Below are 15466 nucleotides of genomic sequence, written 5' to 3'. Positions count from 1 at the left end.
TAGCGAATCCGGCTTGAGAGGAGGTGGTAGATCCTGGATGACCCGATATTGGCGGGCCACTCGGAGCGGGTAGTAGGAAGTGATGCCGGTGATTCCCAGTAATGGGATTGGTTCATTATTGCCATAAGAGAGACGTCCCTCGCGAAGTCGGAACCGCTTAGCTTGCCATAGGAAAATCTTGGTTTTCGGATTTTTCAACAAATTTTCCCATTCTGAGAAAGAAAGATTCGGAGTTCGATCCTGATGATTCTTAAATGCCTCAATAGGGTGATTAGACTCACTAATGTCATTGATATTCATGCGAATACCAAATTCACTTGTGTAGGAGAAAAACCAGATTTGTAAAAGCTCGACAGGAGCACGGAAAACTTTTTCTTCATTTTCTTTAAATCGGGTGAGTGATAAAAATGTTTCAGCCAAAATAGTATTGACAAAGCTAACTCCACCACATACTTGTTTGATCACCCATGCAACGGAAGGATCAATAGCATTCTTGCGAAAGGGAAAAATTATGAACCCAAAGAAAGCTAGAAGGAAGATCTTACCTTTTAAAAGGGTCTCAGTATTTGCAAAACACTGACCTAAGAAAGAAAGTGGGCATGCATGGCAGTTATCTTTTAGCACCCTTCCGATTTGATTCTTGTTCATCCTAAGAAAGTCAGACAAAATTGATTCCGATTCAGACCCGAAGGGTGGATCGATTAACTCCAAATCCAAAGGTTTTCCTATGGCAACGCTATATTCTTCCAAAGTCGGAGTCAACTCATGCTTATGGAATATGAACGTGGACGTTTGGGGACACCAAAAATGGGCTATTGCTTGCATGACCCCACTTTGGATGTCGATGTCGAGAAGAGGCAAAAGGCAATCAAGTTTGTTCTCCACAAAGGCTCGGCCCTCACGATCCAACTGATCCCACCAATGCTTGAGCTCGGCCTTCGGAGTAGGAACGAATCGAATGTCGGATCTTCCCATTGCATATAGACCAAGACTCGACCAACCTAACTGTCATAGACCAGCCAAAGCATAAAAGTAAGTAAATTGCCAAAGAAAATGGTAGGAAACTTACTTCACCAAACAATTACAACAACCACATAGACATACGCATGAAGCGTGTGGCTCGACTTCTATTCTAAACGGCTTAACAAATTGGAGCTACGAGGGTGGAATGACTAGTCGCGGCCTCGCGTACTAAGCCAAGTCCTCGCGACTCCGGCTCAGTCGGGAATGATACCTCAATGCGACGCGGCCTCGCGAGCAAAGGTAAACATTCTCGACACCAAGAAAGAAGCTTTCGGGATTGAGTTGGGCAACCTCTACTACGCGGCCTCGCGGTCGAAGTCGTATCCAACTCAATACCATCCTAAACATTTCTAGTACGGCCCAGGACCGACGGCGGGTTGTGTGTGTGCCATAGTGTAGTGCTAACGCAACAAAGGCATACACAACAATTCATATGCAATCACCACTTCAAAAATGCAAAATAAACATTCATTCCAAAACCCCCAAACCTGCAAAACAAGGGTTAACAATCATCTATTCCCTTATAACTCCCAACTGCATGAACATTCACATTAAGGACATAATTGAACAAGATAAATGGCCTAAGTCCGCTAAGAATTTTATCAAGTCCTCAGCAGAGTCGCCAAGCTGTCGCGACCTCCCCGAACCGGCCCCGCCGCCTAAGGGGTTTGGCTAATGGATTACTAGGTTAAACCTAACTCGAGCTCTCCCAAGCCCATACCAATTCGCGACTTAAGTTTAAGTTGTTAACATGCAAATCAATTTCATCTAGGAGTCGCCACTAATCGATTTTTGGTGGCTCGATTAGACACCCAAGTAAAGCACGGGAGAAATGCTTTACTTCTACGAACCAGAGATTCAATGGGTACGGGAACTTGATTACACTAATTGACTAATTAGTGCCCTTTCGGTACCTAATCTTGCTCAATTCACCACCTAACGTGCTCACACTAATTGGGAGTCTCAAAAATTCATTCCTAACCGAGCTAGGGAAGGTAACAATCACTACATGAACCTAACATGCATAATCAACCACATGCGAGGTTAAATTAAACGCACCGTTCAAAGTGCGTGAACCAAGCAACGTGCGATCGAATATGACACTAATCACACAATAGGGCCAGAAAAACCAATTCCAAAGTTGAAATAAATTTTCTGATTTTTCGAATTTTTTTTTAATTAAATTTTTTTTTTATTTTTTTAAAAATATATTTTTTAATATTAAAATAATATAAAACAGACCGGGTCGGACCTCCACGTCCGACCCGGATAAAATGTTTTTTTTTTCAAATAATAATTTTTTTAAAATTTTTCAATATTAAAATAATAAAATAATATAAAATCGGGTCCGGGTCGGATCTCCACATCGGACCCGGACCGAGACTGACCCGGACGCGCCGGCTCGGGTCCACGATCGAATCGGGCTCATATATTGAGCCCGGTATGAATTTTTTTAAAAGGAAAGGGCCCAGCCCGAAATTTTTTCATTTTTTAACAAAACAAATAAAAGCCCAAAGCCCACTAGACATAAAAAGACCAAAAGAACAATTTAGCCCATTTCCCGAACTCGGCCCATGCGCAAAAGGCCCAAAACCTAATAAAACCCACTCTAATAACTAAAAGGCCCAAAACATTAAAACACCAAATAAGCATAAAATCGGCCCAAATATTAACAAAAACCCTACCCGAATGCGACCCGCTCACCCGACCCAGTCACCGGCCGCCGACCCGACTCGACGAAACCCTACCCGGTTCTGACCCGCGATCCGACCCGGACGTGCGTCGCCCTACCCGGTTCGCGGCTGCCCCACCGCGCCCCGGGACTCGCCTGCACACCGGCCACTGCTCCGACGTGGAGCGCACGTCCAGCCACAGCCATACGCCGGCCGGCGTAGACACCGGCTTCCCCGAGCCCCGACCTCCGCGGCCGGGGTTAATAGTCCGGCAGCCGAGCCAACCAGCTGCGTCATCGCCGTGGCAACCGGCGACCGTCCGGGACTGTCCAAGCCTCGGCGAGAGGCTGATCAGTCACGGACCAGCTAGATCCCGGCAAGGGACTGGCTCTGCACGTCTTCCCGCGGTCAGGCCCGGACTGCTACGGCCACCGGCGGTACGCCGAGACCGTCCGACATTCCCAACAAAGCAAAGCGAAACGAGAAAAAACCCAAGAAGTTTGGTTCGGGCAAAACGTCGAACAGGTCGGCGTGCGCGACGAAAACGAGGGATTTTAGACCTGATCGAGGCTCAAACGCAACCAAAATTCACACAAAACAATACACAGGCAAGCAGGCCCGAGGTGTCACTGGCCGGAACTCGCGCGATGTCCGGCCAGTGAACCCGAGAACAGAAGCAAAAACAGGGGAGGGGGTGCCGTTGCGGCGCTCCCTATCCGGCTTGGGGGGGTGGCGAACGACGGCGAACTTGATGGATCGGACTACGTCCAGTCGCCTCGCACGCCCCCAAGCCGGAATCCTCGGAAATTACCCCGAATCAAACCGAGCAAGAAAACCCGACGAAGCTCGGAGCGGACCTACCGCGAGAATCGTCGAGCCACGGCCGCAGCTGAGGCGCGACGGTCGTCGACGGAGCCCGCTCGGCCTCGAATTTCTCTCGCCAACGCTCTCGGCCTCACTCTCTCCCTCGGATCTCTCCCCTCTCTCGGGTCTCTCCCTCCTCCCCCGATTTCTCTCTCTCGCTTCGGATTTAAGGGCGGCCGGGGCGAGGAGCCGGCCGGCAGGCGCGCATGGCCCCTGCCACCGCCAGCCCGCACTGCCGGCCTGGCCCCGACCCGCGGATCACGCCGGGTGATCGCCCCGGACTCCCCGCGCCCCGGCTCCGCCTCCAGCCTGCGCGTTACGTGGCCTCTGCATCATTCCTGGTCTTCTCCCCGTACGCTTTAGAAGGTTGATTGGGGGAGATGGACGGACACGGCCGGGCCGAGAGAAAGAGGGCCGGCCCGCGTGGAAAAATAAAAGGGGAGGAAAAAAAAATGGGCCGCGCAAAAATAAAAAGGAGAGGGAAAAACAAATAGGCCGACGAACCAGGCCTGGAAATCGTTTTTTTTTTTTTTAATTTTGTGTCCTAATAGGCCCTATTAATGCAAATGTGCCTAATGTCTATATGCCATGGAATTTAATAAAAGTATTTTTGGCTTAGGGGTTAAAAATTAAACCCTAATTTTTATGCGATAAAACCTTAAATGATTTGGGCAAAATTTAGGTGTCAACAGTTGGCCAAACCAAATCCGTCACTCTCCTTGGATCAGCCCACATTGGCCCAAAATATTTCTTCGCCGTTCCCCGGGATCAGACTCAATTCACAGTCAAGTTCTTGGGTCCACGTACCATTTTTCCTAGTTAGCCATTCCCTATTGGTCAGTATCCCGAGAATGATCAGTTCCGGGCGAGACTTACTAAAACGAAATGAGAAACAACCATCCATTTCATTGATCACGAAAGTGAGTCGAATTCAGGATGTTACACAAAATCATTAGATATGGGTTAATATATGGGTTCTTGACCCATTTACCACCTCTACTCGACACCGACCAAGCTCGCTGAATACGCCCCCCCCCCCCCCCCCACCTAGCAAGTTTAGACCTGTGCAACTGAGCCCCCCATCCCGCCAGCCAAGCATCCCGCGAAGCACCACCGGTCGAACTGTGATCTGCCATTGCAATTCCAATCTAATCCGTATCGTTTCAAATTTGGAAAGTTATCCGTAAATTAGGTATTTTCCAATTTGATCTTTTAAATTCGTTGCCTATTTTGTTGATTTCTGCTATCTTTGGGTAAGTAATGCACATACACAAAAATTTGAATATCCCCCAAGCTATGGAACTTTCCTAACTTAACAATGTGCTTTGACAACAATCCGATCTCTAATTATGAGAAACGATACCCAGTAGAATGAAAAATCATTCATCTTATACATAACCACTTGAATACAATCGTTGATTTATCATGTTTCCAAATTTAAATGAAATTATTCCATCAATATTCATATCCACTTGGATATGATCGCTGGTTTATTCTGTTTCCAAATTTAAACAAATAAGATAAATTTTGTGGATTGCGTGGATGTTATATGATGGGTGTTTATCTATGTCTAATTCATTTTGCTAAAGAAAATAAAAAATAAAAAGGATTAGGTAGATTTCAAATTGATTGTTATAGATAACTTACATGCTTAGAATTTATCTAGATTGCTTTCTTTAGATAGAATAGGATAGATTAGGTTCACTTTTGAATATATTCTAGAAAGATAAGATAATTTCAAATATAAATCAGGATTTAGAATAACTTATTTCCCGGTTTAACTTAGATGCTATATTAATCTTGATAGTTTATTTAGGGCAATTTTTAATTACAAATTTCCATGAAAAATACCAAAAAAAAGATCATCTTACAATAAGTTAAATCATCTTTCTAGGATAGATTGCATGTTTATTTTAGGTTATTTATTTATTCCGAATTTTAATAAGAAAATAACAAAAACAATACCCTAGAATAGGTTAATATTCTTTCCATAGTTTAAAATTGCATGTTTAGATAATAGGCAATTTTAATTACGAATTTTAATAAAAAAAACAAATAAATACATCATATGCATGTCATATAATCTACGGATCATGAAATTGTACGTCATTTAGAAATTACATGTTATGGCATTTAATCAAAAATTGCATGTCATATTTTGCACGTCATTGCATATAGGTTAGTTTTCATATAATCAAGAGAAACCCAAAAATACATTGAGTGAACTTGCTTGTTAATTAGAAATTATATTAGGGTTGATGATGTGATTTTCTAATTAACATGGCAGATGCTTACTTTGCTTTGAGATAAGTAAATTCTCTCTATCGTGCAACTTATTTATAGTTTTTATTATTGAGTGTTAAATAATTATTACGCACCCATATGATCACTCAGGAAGTAATAAAATCGATTTAAGCAGCATAGTCAAATAATTTCATGAAAAATAAAATGTATCAAAAGGGCGTTAGAGTAATCTAGCATAATCAAGTCCATGTACTTATAATCTTTAGTTTGTAGGAGTAAAGTAATTCTCCCGACACTTTACTTAAGTTTCCAATCAACCCACCGTAATCTAATTAGTAGAAACTCCTTATTGAAAATGATTTGCATAATAACGACTTGAACCATAAGTCGTGAATTGTTAAGGACTTGGGAGAGACCGAATTAAGTCTAGGCTTAATAATCCATTAGCCAAACTCAATGATGGTGCACCACTGAGATAAGGTCACGACCTTACCAATATGTGAGTACATACAAAATATGACATGCAATTCCTAATTAAATGCACCAACATGCAATTTATATATGACATGCAATTTCATGACTCTAAGACTATATGATATGCATATGATGTATTTTTGTATTTTTTGTCAAGCCTAGGCTTGTGACCTTACCTCAAGGTGCACTACCTAGGAGCTCGGCTAATAGACTATTAAGCTCAAACTTAACTTGAACTCTCCCAAGCCCTTATCAATTCGTGACTTATGGTTCAAGTTCTTAACATGCAAATCATTTTCAATTGGGAGTCGCCACTAATCAGTTTACAGTGGATCAATTGGAAATCCAAGTTAAGTATTGGGAGAATTACTTTACTCCTATAAGCTAGAGATTATGAACACGGGAACTTGATTACGCTAGATTACTTTAATGCCATTTTGGTACCTTTTTCATGAAAATATTTGAGCAGGCAACTTGAATCAATTTTTTATTATCTCCTAACATGTGAGGTGATTATGCGAGTATGCAATCATTATTTAAACTCAATAATCAAAGCGAAATATAAATTGCAAGATAGGGAGGATATATTTGACTCGAAGCAATGTAAGCATCTGCAATCACATCATCAACCCTAATATGATTTCTAATTAACATACAATTCCACTCAATATATTTTTTGGTTTTCACTTGATTATAGGAAAACTAACATATATGTAATAACGTACAAAATATTCCTCATTAAATGCCCCAACATGTAATTTCTAAATGACGTGCAATTTCATTACCCTAAGACTATATGATGCAAGATGTATTTTTTTATTTTTTATTAAAATTCGTAATTAAAAATGTCTATTATCTAAACATGCAATTTAAAACTATGGAAAACAAATTATCCTATTGTTTTTGGTATTTTTTCATGGAAATTCGTAATTAAAATTACCCTAAATAAACTATCAAAATTAGAATAATATCTAAGTTAGACTAGGAGATAAACCATTCTAAATCCTAATTTAAGTTGGAAATTATCATATCCTTCCAGAATGAATTCAAAAGTAAATCTAATCTATCCTATTCTATCTAAAGAACACAATCTAAATAAACTCTAAACATAAACAACCAATTTAAATTCTACCTAATCTTTTTTTGTATCTTCTTTAACAAAAACAATTAAACATAGATAACGTCCATCATATCCACGTAATCCACGAAACTTATATTATTTATTTAAATTTGGAAACAGAATAAACCGACGATCATATCCAAGTGATTATGAATTTTGATGGACGGTTTTTCGTTTAAATTTGAAAATATGATAAATAAACGATCGTATTTGGATATGATGGAAGATTTTCCGTGCTGTCGGATATCGTATCTCGTAGTTAGAGATCGGATTGCCATACAAGCACGTTGTTAAGTCAAGAAAGTTTCCTAAGTTGGGATGATTTTTAAATTTTTGCGGATATCACAAATTAACCCAAAGATAGCAGAAATTCACAAAATAGGCAACAAATTTAAAATATCAAATTGGAAGATAATCTTGCTGAATTTGCGGATAACTTTCCAAATTCGAAAAGACAACAAATCAGGATTGTGTATCTTGGGACTCGACGGACATTGGTTCACGGTGGATCATCAGCAGCTAGTCTCGCAGTGGATCACGAGCAGCTCATCGGCATCGGCGTCCCAGTGAGGACTCCTCAGCAATGTACTTGACTCGGCAGAAGAGTGCTCTTGGTTGTGCTTAACAGCAACGACGGAATCAAGGAACAACACTGGAGAATCGTCTAAGGCTTGCTGGGATCGGAAGGTCAGTGTTGGTTTGCGGGCTTTCGTCTGGTCAAGCTTGAGTCCGTTGAAAGTTTGCTGGAAAAACCTTGATACGGCGTTATAACAACTGTGGACGCTCACTGAAAAAGAAAAGACCTGTCAAAAGAGACACCAAACCTGGGAGTTTGCTATTCGTGAGTGGCCTTGGCGAAATTAAAGATTGAACAAGCTGCAGCGAGGACAGTTTTCAAGCGGTGCAAGTCTGGAGTAGCCTCTGCTGTTGAAACGTTGCTGGACACTAGTCCCAAATGGGGAAAAAAAAAACTAAACCGAAAGAAGGAAAAAAAGTTAAGAACTAAGCTCAAATTAAGAGTGGATCCCCACATATAATATTATTCTTGGTACCGTAGGCAAATTTTAACTGTTCCAAAAAAAAAGCTAAAGTGCCGGATAATGTAGTCAATTCAAGGTGTTAAAGGTGTATGTAATTAAAAATGAGACGAAAAAAATGCAATAGATAAGAAATTAATTAAAAGTGTAATGTGGGTGTCATTGTGGTTCTTCATCATTCTCCCCTACTGAAAACAACTTGACTCTGACTTCTCCTTTGGGGAATCATGTGGATGCCCCCTTCCAATGAGTCAAGTAATGAAGCTTGCTTGTCCCACGACGTACGACATCCAACTAATATAGCCATGGAATATAAGCACCCTTTGCCAACACCAAACAAAAATCAACTCATCGAGCAAACTTAATGCGTCCTTGACATCTTCCGAGAATGACTCCTTAACTATCATCCCCAAAAGAAAGTACATGTGAACTCGGAAGCAATCCAGGAGCGAGAACCGAAACTTTAACCAGAGACCTCGCCATGAGATTTGAAGATCAACCGCTCTGAATGAAGATTTTACACAACCTATCGGTAATTGTAGCAAAAGTCAAGAGATCATTAACAATGGACATTGAAATTGACTTACCAAAGATAATAAATATTAGGCCAATAGTCAAAGGGAAAATTCATACCTTCTTCCATAAAATCGAGATAGAGATTGTATTAGATTCAATGACGATTCCCTTGTCGGTAGAGGCACGGCGTCACCTGTGTTTTTCTAGCAATCCCCCCACCGATGGCGATGGGCTGAAACGAGTGATCTGTGTCACAACCCAAATTTTTTTTTTTTGGACATAACAGAGACTTATCATTTCATTTAACAACTAGCCCACTAGAGAAAGGGGCATCAAAATACAGGATCTCCCATAGAGAGGGTGGTCGGTAAGAAACCCAATAATGTGGAAGAGCCTTAACTCTTGAGGCCTTTACAACCCAATCTGCTAAACTATTTGAATCTCGAGGGCAGTAGGCGAACTCAAGACTCTCAAAAAGGGCCATGAAGCCTAAGCATTCTGTGATAAGGGGCTCAACGTCCCACGAGCAGAGAGAGGAATCTTGTAGGAAGATTATCAAGGTGGAGCTATCAGTTTCCAACACAAATTTCTGTCCAAATCGGCTAGCAAAGTGTCGAAGAGCGTGGAGACAAGCAAGGGTTTCAGAGTGAAGGGCGGAGGACACTCGGATTGGTTGCGCAACTCCTTCGATCAATCTCCCTTCAAAATCGCGGCACACTAAAGCAAAAGCCCCTTCCGTAGACCCCGGGAGATGTGTCACAACCTAGATTGGATACTCTTCTTTTTTCTTTCTCTTTTAAAGTCATAAATCACATTGCTAGATTTGGTGCTCTAACTTGATCAATGGTTTCGGATAAAAAAAAATCTTGATTAATGGTTGGCATAACCTCATACACAAATAATGAGCAATAATAGTCCAAAAAGTCCTAAACCTATTGTACGGCGGCCAATTCAATCTTAAATATTTTAACGATTTACCAATTTAGCCATAAATCTTTCAATTGTGTCAATTTAGTCCTAAAGCTTTTGAAAATTTGCCAATTTAGTCATAAACTTATTATTTGGATAATTAGCCAGAAGGATTGTATTGGTTAATTGTCAAAAGGTTTAGGATTAAATTGGCACAATTAAAAGATTTAGGACTAAATTGACAAGTTGTCAAAAGGTTGAGGACTAAATTGGCCCACCCGAAAACAGAGTCCGAAACCGGTTCTTGTTTGAACCGGTACGGGAACCGGTTCTATATTTTTGGAACCGATTGGAACCGGTCCGATTTCCGGGTCTATGTGACATCCCGAATTTCGGCCCATTTTTGGGATTTATAAAACGCGTAATTTGTCAGTGTGCTTATAGTAAAATCTCGCCCGGGAACTGATCACTCCTGGTTATCATTTTAAATTAGAGATTTCGCTAGAATCGCACTCGATCAAATTTGGCCGTTATTTAGACCCCGGACTTGGTAGTCGATTTTCGGGAGTTTCGGGACGAAATAATTTGGACAGTGTCAATATTATGGTAGCCAACGTTGAGATTGTCAGGAATAATGGAAAAAGGAGAGTTTTTGACCAAATGTGAATTTGGACTAGTAGACCTCCCTCGTTATAGTTTGGTTCAATTAATTTGGCCTTTGTCCCTTTTTATGTGCGAGGCTTATTTTGGACCGGTAGATCGTTTTCGGTTTTGAATTTGGGCCATCAGATCGCATTTAATATTTGAATGAAGTTTATTTTCTCTTATTTCTCTCTCCTCTCTCCTCCGCGCGCACGTTTCCCTCCTTCTGACCGCGCACGTTCCCTCTCTCTCCTTTCTCTTCTTTTCCTTCTGACCGCACGCAACCCCCCCTCTGACACTCTCTCTCCTCTCTCTCTCTTCTTTCTCTTTCTTCTTCTTCTTCTTCTTCCTCTCTCCCCCGACCCTCGACTACTGCTTCGCCTCTGCCCAGCTCACCGACCACCGCTCGACCGCCCTCATGCCTCCGCCCGACGCCGCGTGCTGCGCCGTCGCCGGCCAGCTCGCCGCCGCTGCCGCGGGTTGCTGACACTCAGCCCAGCCGAGCCGTTGTGGCCGTTGCCCCGGCCAGCGAGCTCGCGACGCGCCCGCAGCTCGCCGGCTGGCCCCGCGACGCCGTCGCCGCCGTGTCCCACCCCAAGCAGCCGGCAAGCCCCTTTTCTCCATTTCTCTCTCTCTCTCTCTCTCTCTCTCTCTCTCTCTCTCTCTCTCTCTCTCTCTCTCTGTTTGGCCGTGAGAGGCCTTGAGCTGGAGGAGCTCCGCCGCCGCCGTCACTGTTCCGGCGCGGATCCGTCGCCTCGCCCAGCCGTCCAGCCGTTCCATTTCTCTCTCTATCTCTGACCGTGCCCCTCTCTCCCTCTCTAGGTCGTGGATTAGCTTAGACCGTCGCCGCCGCTCGCGCCGTTCGCCGGAGCCGCCGCCGCCGTTACTGTTCCGGCGAGGGACCGCCGCTGCCCAGCCCCTTTTCGTCGCGTGTTCGGCCCGTTTCAAGCTTAGGACATCCGGTGAGTTTGACCCTAAGCCCTAATTAGGACAATTTGCATTTCTAGACGGGTTTTAGGGTTAATTAGGATAATTAGGGGCTAAATGGTGGCTGCTGTTAGGGGCTGATTTTGTGGTGTTTTTGGTGACTAAGGATAATTATTTGGTCGAGATTTAGTGGCCCATATAGTGCTGTGCGGTGGCTGGGCATAGGCGCCTTAAATTGTGTGAAAATGTGAATTTGGCGGGTGCAAATTGAGGACCGAGTGGAGGTCGCTAGGGGCTGATTTTGTGGTGCGTTTGGTGACCGAGAATGATGATTTAATTGAGGTTTAGTGGACTATAGCGTGCTGTGATGTGGCGAGGCATAAGTGCCGGGATTTGGACGGAATTGTGGATTTAGCGGGTGAAATTGGGAGACCGAATGGTGGCTGTCTTGGTGACTATTTTACGGGCTTAGTGCGACAATTTAGTTGAGATTTAGTGACCCGCGAGGTGCCGTGAGATGGCTGGGCAGATTGGTTCGGAGCGGTCCAAGTTTGGAGTAAGTTCGGGCTTTAAATATGGATTTTAGTGCGCGCCTCATTTGGTCTTTGTGGTGGCCGATTAGAATGATGTTTTGGGAAGTTTAATGGGGCATTTTGAAGATATTTATTGGCCTAAAATTTGCGGTATAGTGGCTTTTCCATAACGGATTGAATTGGACAAGGCGCGACCTATTTGGAGTTTAATCTTGCAATTACCGGGAATGATTGCATTGATTGATTGACTGGCTGATTGGCCTTTGTTTGTGGTTGGATTTGTGATGTCGTGTCGCATGTCTAGCGGGACTAAGAATGGAATAGCTTGGCGGGCCTCGAATGCGCGAATTCTTGTTGACCCGATTGTGTGAATATGTGCATGGATTGTGTGTCAAGTTTGTGCCATGGCTGTTTTGAATTGATTGACTGATTGGGCATATCGATTCATTAAATTGAATATGTGTGGTGTACGTTGGGCATATTGCGTTGTGAATTGAACAAGTGGTGTTGTGCAATTGAATGCTCATTGTGGATTTCTGAATGCCCAAGTGTGAACGTTATGGCCATGAGTGTGCATCTCAAGCATTGACACGGCATGTGCATATACGGGTGTGCACGAATGACATGAGCATGTGATCACCTAAAATGCCCTGATGCGTTTTACGCGGGGTTCAGATAACAATTGGTGTTTGTGAATGAGTGATCACATAAAGCCCTGATGCGTTTTACGCGGGGTAGTGAACCCGTCCTGAGGCGTGTTACGCGGGACGATGCCCGGATTACCGGAAGATGACCAACCTGATGCGTGCTACGCGGGTTATGTGTCATGAGCCTGATGCGTTTTACGCGGGCCGGAGATCGATCTCGAAGTGATGGACCTGATGCGTTTTACGCGGGTCGGACCTGATGCGTTTAACGCGGGTCGGAGGAGAAATTGATAAATGGCAAGTGTGCTAGAGTGCAAGCGTGCGAAAATGCATTGATGAGGCGTGAGCACGCGTATGAGCACGAGCATAAGCATGACATGCGTTGTGACCAAGTGATGTGTGCATGTGCTGTGATTGGGTCCTATGTTTTATGCTTGAACTGTAAGTGCCTAACCTGCAGGGCAAGGTGAGTATTGGATTTGGGCCCGAGGGCCTAAGTCAATTATGATTTGCTTGGTGTGTTGATTTAGTACTCGTCAGGAGGTGCACTTTAGCCTAATTTAGGTTTAGGGAATTACTCGCTGAAATTTATTCTCACTGTTGTTGAAACCCAATTTTTCAGACCCCCAACCTTGAGGATGCCAGGTGTACTGAAACGTTTTGGGAGGAGTCCCGGCTAGATATGGTGCTTGATCGCCGAGCCACTTACCCGCTTTCGATTTTTGATTGTGGGCTATATATGAATATTGTATATGTTTCCCGATGTCATAGCAAGTGTATAATTATCCGTGCTGGTTATTGTATGGCTATCCTTGGTTGGGTGTATCAGTATCAATGCAAGTGTAATTGTTCATGTTGTTTGTTGAGTGGCTACCCTTGGTTGTGTGTCTATCTTTGAACGGGTGTTGATTTGCATCCGCATGTGCTTTAAGTCGTTGTGTTGGGAGTTGAGTCAGCGACGTGTCCTGGGGAGTCGCACTCAAATCGACCTTTGCGAGGGATGCTCGCGCGCCGTGGAGTGCGGGGCGTGACAGTCTAGGTGAAAACCCACCCGGACCGGTTTTTAGAACCGATTTGAAGTTACTGTAAAAACAGTAAAAACCCTAAATCAGGAGCAGACTCTCAATTCTCAGCCTCACTTCTCAGTCTCGAGTCTTGACTCTCTTCTTGCCCTTCTCAGTAAAAACCCACCCGCAAGAGCTCGTCGTCGGAGCTGCCCGCCGCTCGTCGCCGCCGCTTGGCTCGTCGCCGCCGCTGCTCGCCGCTCGTCGCCATGGGGTGCTCGCCGCTCCTCGCCCGCGGGGGGTCGCCGCTCGTCGCCGCAGTTTATAGTCTTATGCTTGCAAACGGGTTTATAGTCTTATGCTTGCAATTTCGCATTGCTGTTGCTCAATACACCCGGCGAGAGCTGAGTTCAAGAAAAGTTCTAATTTTTTGCGCAAAGCAAGTCCCTTTTTCATGTTAATGAAAAGTAGGAAGGATCTGTGATGTGGTCGAGTTCAAACCTCAGGGACCCGCATTCTCCTTTCCTTATGATGAAGACTTGAAATCTTTTACCTTCAAACTGAAAGATGACATCTTTTAGCGTTTGCCCGTGGCATAAAGTCGACGTTTGTAGATAGGCAACACCTGCGTTTTACATTTTCCTCACAGTAGACATGTATGCTTTAGGGGAGTAGCTGTTGGAGGATGCAATCGAAAGTTGAAGTCAACTTTTCGATTTCCGCTTATTGTTTGAGCCATTGTTCCTTCATCCCGATTATCTATTTTGTTTTACTCTTGCTATGATGTGAGAAAAGTTAAGATAGATAACAAAAGATTATTGAAGCTGCAGTTTTGATTATGGGTATTTGCTTAGCTTGATTGCCTATTTAGCACGATATCAAACATAACTTCTGCAAACAGTACACGTTGTGTTGTGAGCAAATTACCAGGTCAAGTTTCAAATGGTTGACTTAATTTTTGAAGATCTTTGGAATAACTGATTCTTCTCATGCAATCGTCTTAGTGGTCAGCTAAATGAGATGTAATTAGGTCGCTCTGTGCCACTTGGTTTTGGACATCCGCATGATTTTGGAAATAAAATAGAGTTAATCATTTTTCTTGTGCCCATTTACTGTTTTTCATTTGCTGCTATGATTAAACAAGGGTAATAATGAAGTCATTCAAACTTGATACTGGTCATCATTAATAAATTCAGACTTTAAGCTTGGATGGAATTGTTATATGAAGCAGATTATGTTATGGTTAATGTGGATGTCCATATAGCTGTAGAGTTCTTAGCACATGTCAATCTCAGCGAGCGGGATCTTCTCTTTTTTTACTTTGTCAGGATGCTGATGGAAGTGAGGAGCCCATGCAGTCCACTAGTGCAATTGCTCATGGTGAGGACTTTGCTGTTCTGATGACATCATTATTATATCTTTTGATAGTTTTTCGAAATTTTGAGCTTGGTTATACCATGCCCATGGTGGTTGATTGGTGTATATAATTTTTCTGAATGGTTATTTTTGTTGAGAGGGTGGAATAATTATTGGCACTGATGCTTATATTGCATCACTGAAGTGGCTTACTGCCAAATTTTGTGCGCTTGTGAACCTTAGAGCGTCTTATGCTTTTACCTGATCTTTAACACTGTCGATTTGATGCTGGAGGACAAATGTGATCTACTTTGGGACCTCTTTGTGGATTGTTTATTTTGCTTTGAATTTCTGTAACCAGGAAAAGAAAAAAAAAACAGGTTACTGGGTAGACCCTGAAACCGGATCGGAAAAACAGGGTAGGTTCCAAAACAGGGTCTAGGGAAAACAGGGTAGGTTCCAGGTTCCAAAAAATGAGAACCGGTTATAACAGGGTA

This window comes from Syzygium oleosum, unplaced genomic scaffold (genome assembly GCF_021117445.2).
Source record: "Syzygium oleosum isolate NSW1041296 unplaced genomic scaffold, Sole_v2.1 Sole_v2.60, whole genome shotgun sequence".
NCBI lineage: Eukaryota > Viridiplantae > Streptophyta > Magnoliopsida > Myrtales > Myrtaceae > Syzygium > Syzygium oleosum.
Note: the sequence above shows the minus strand (reverse complement) of the source record.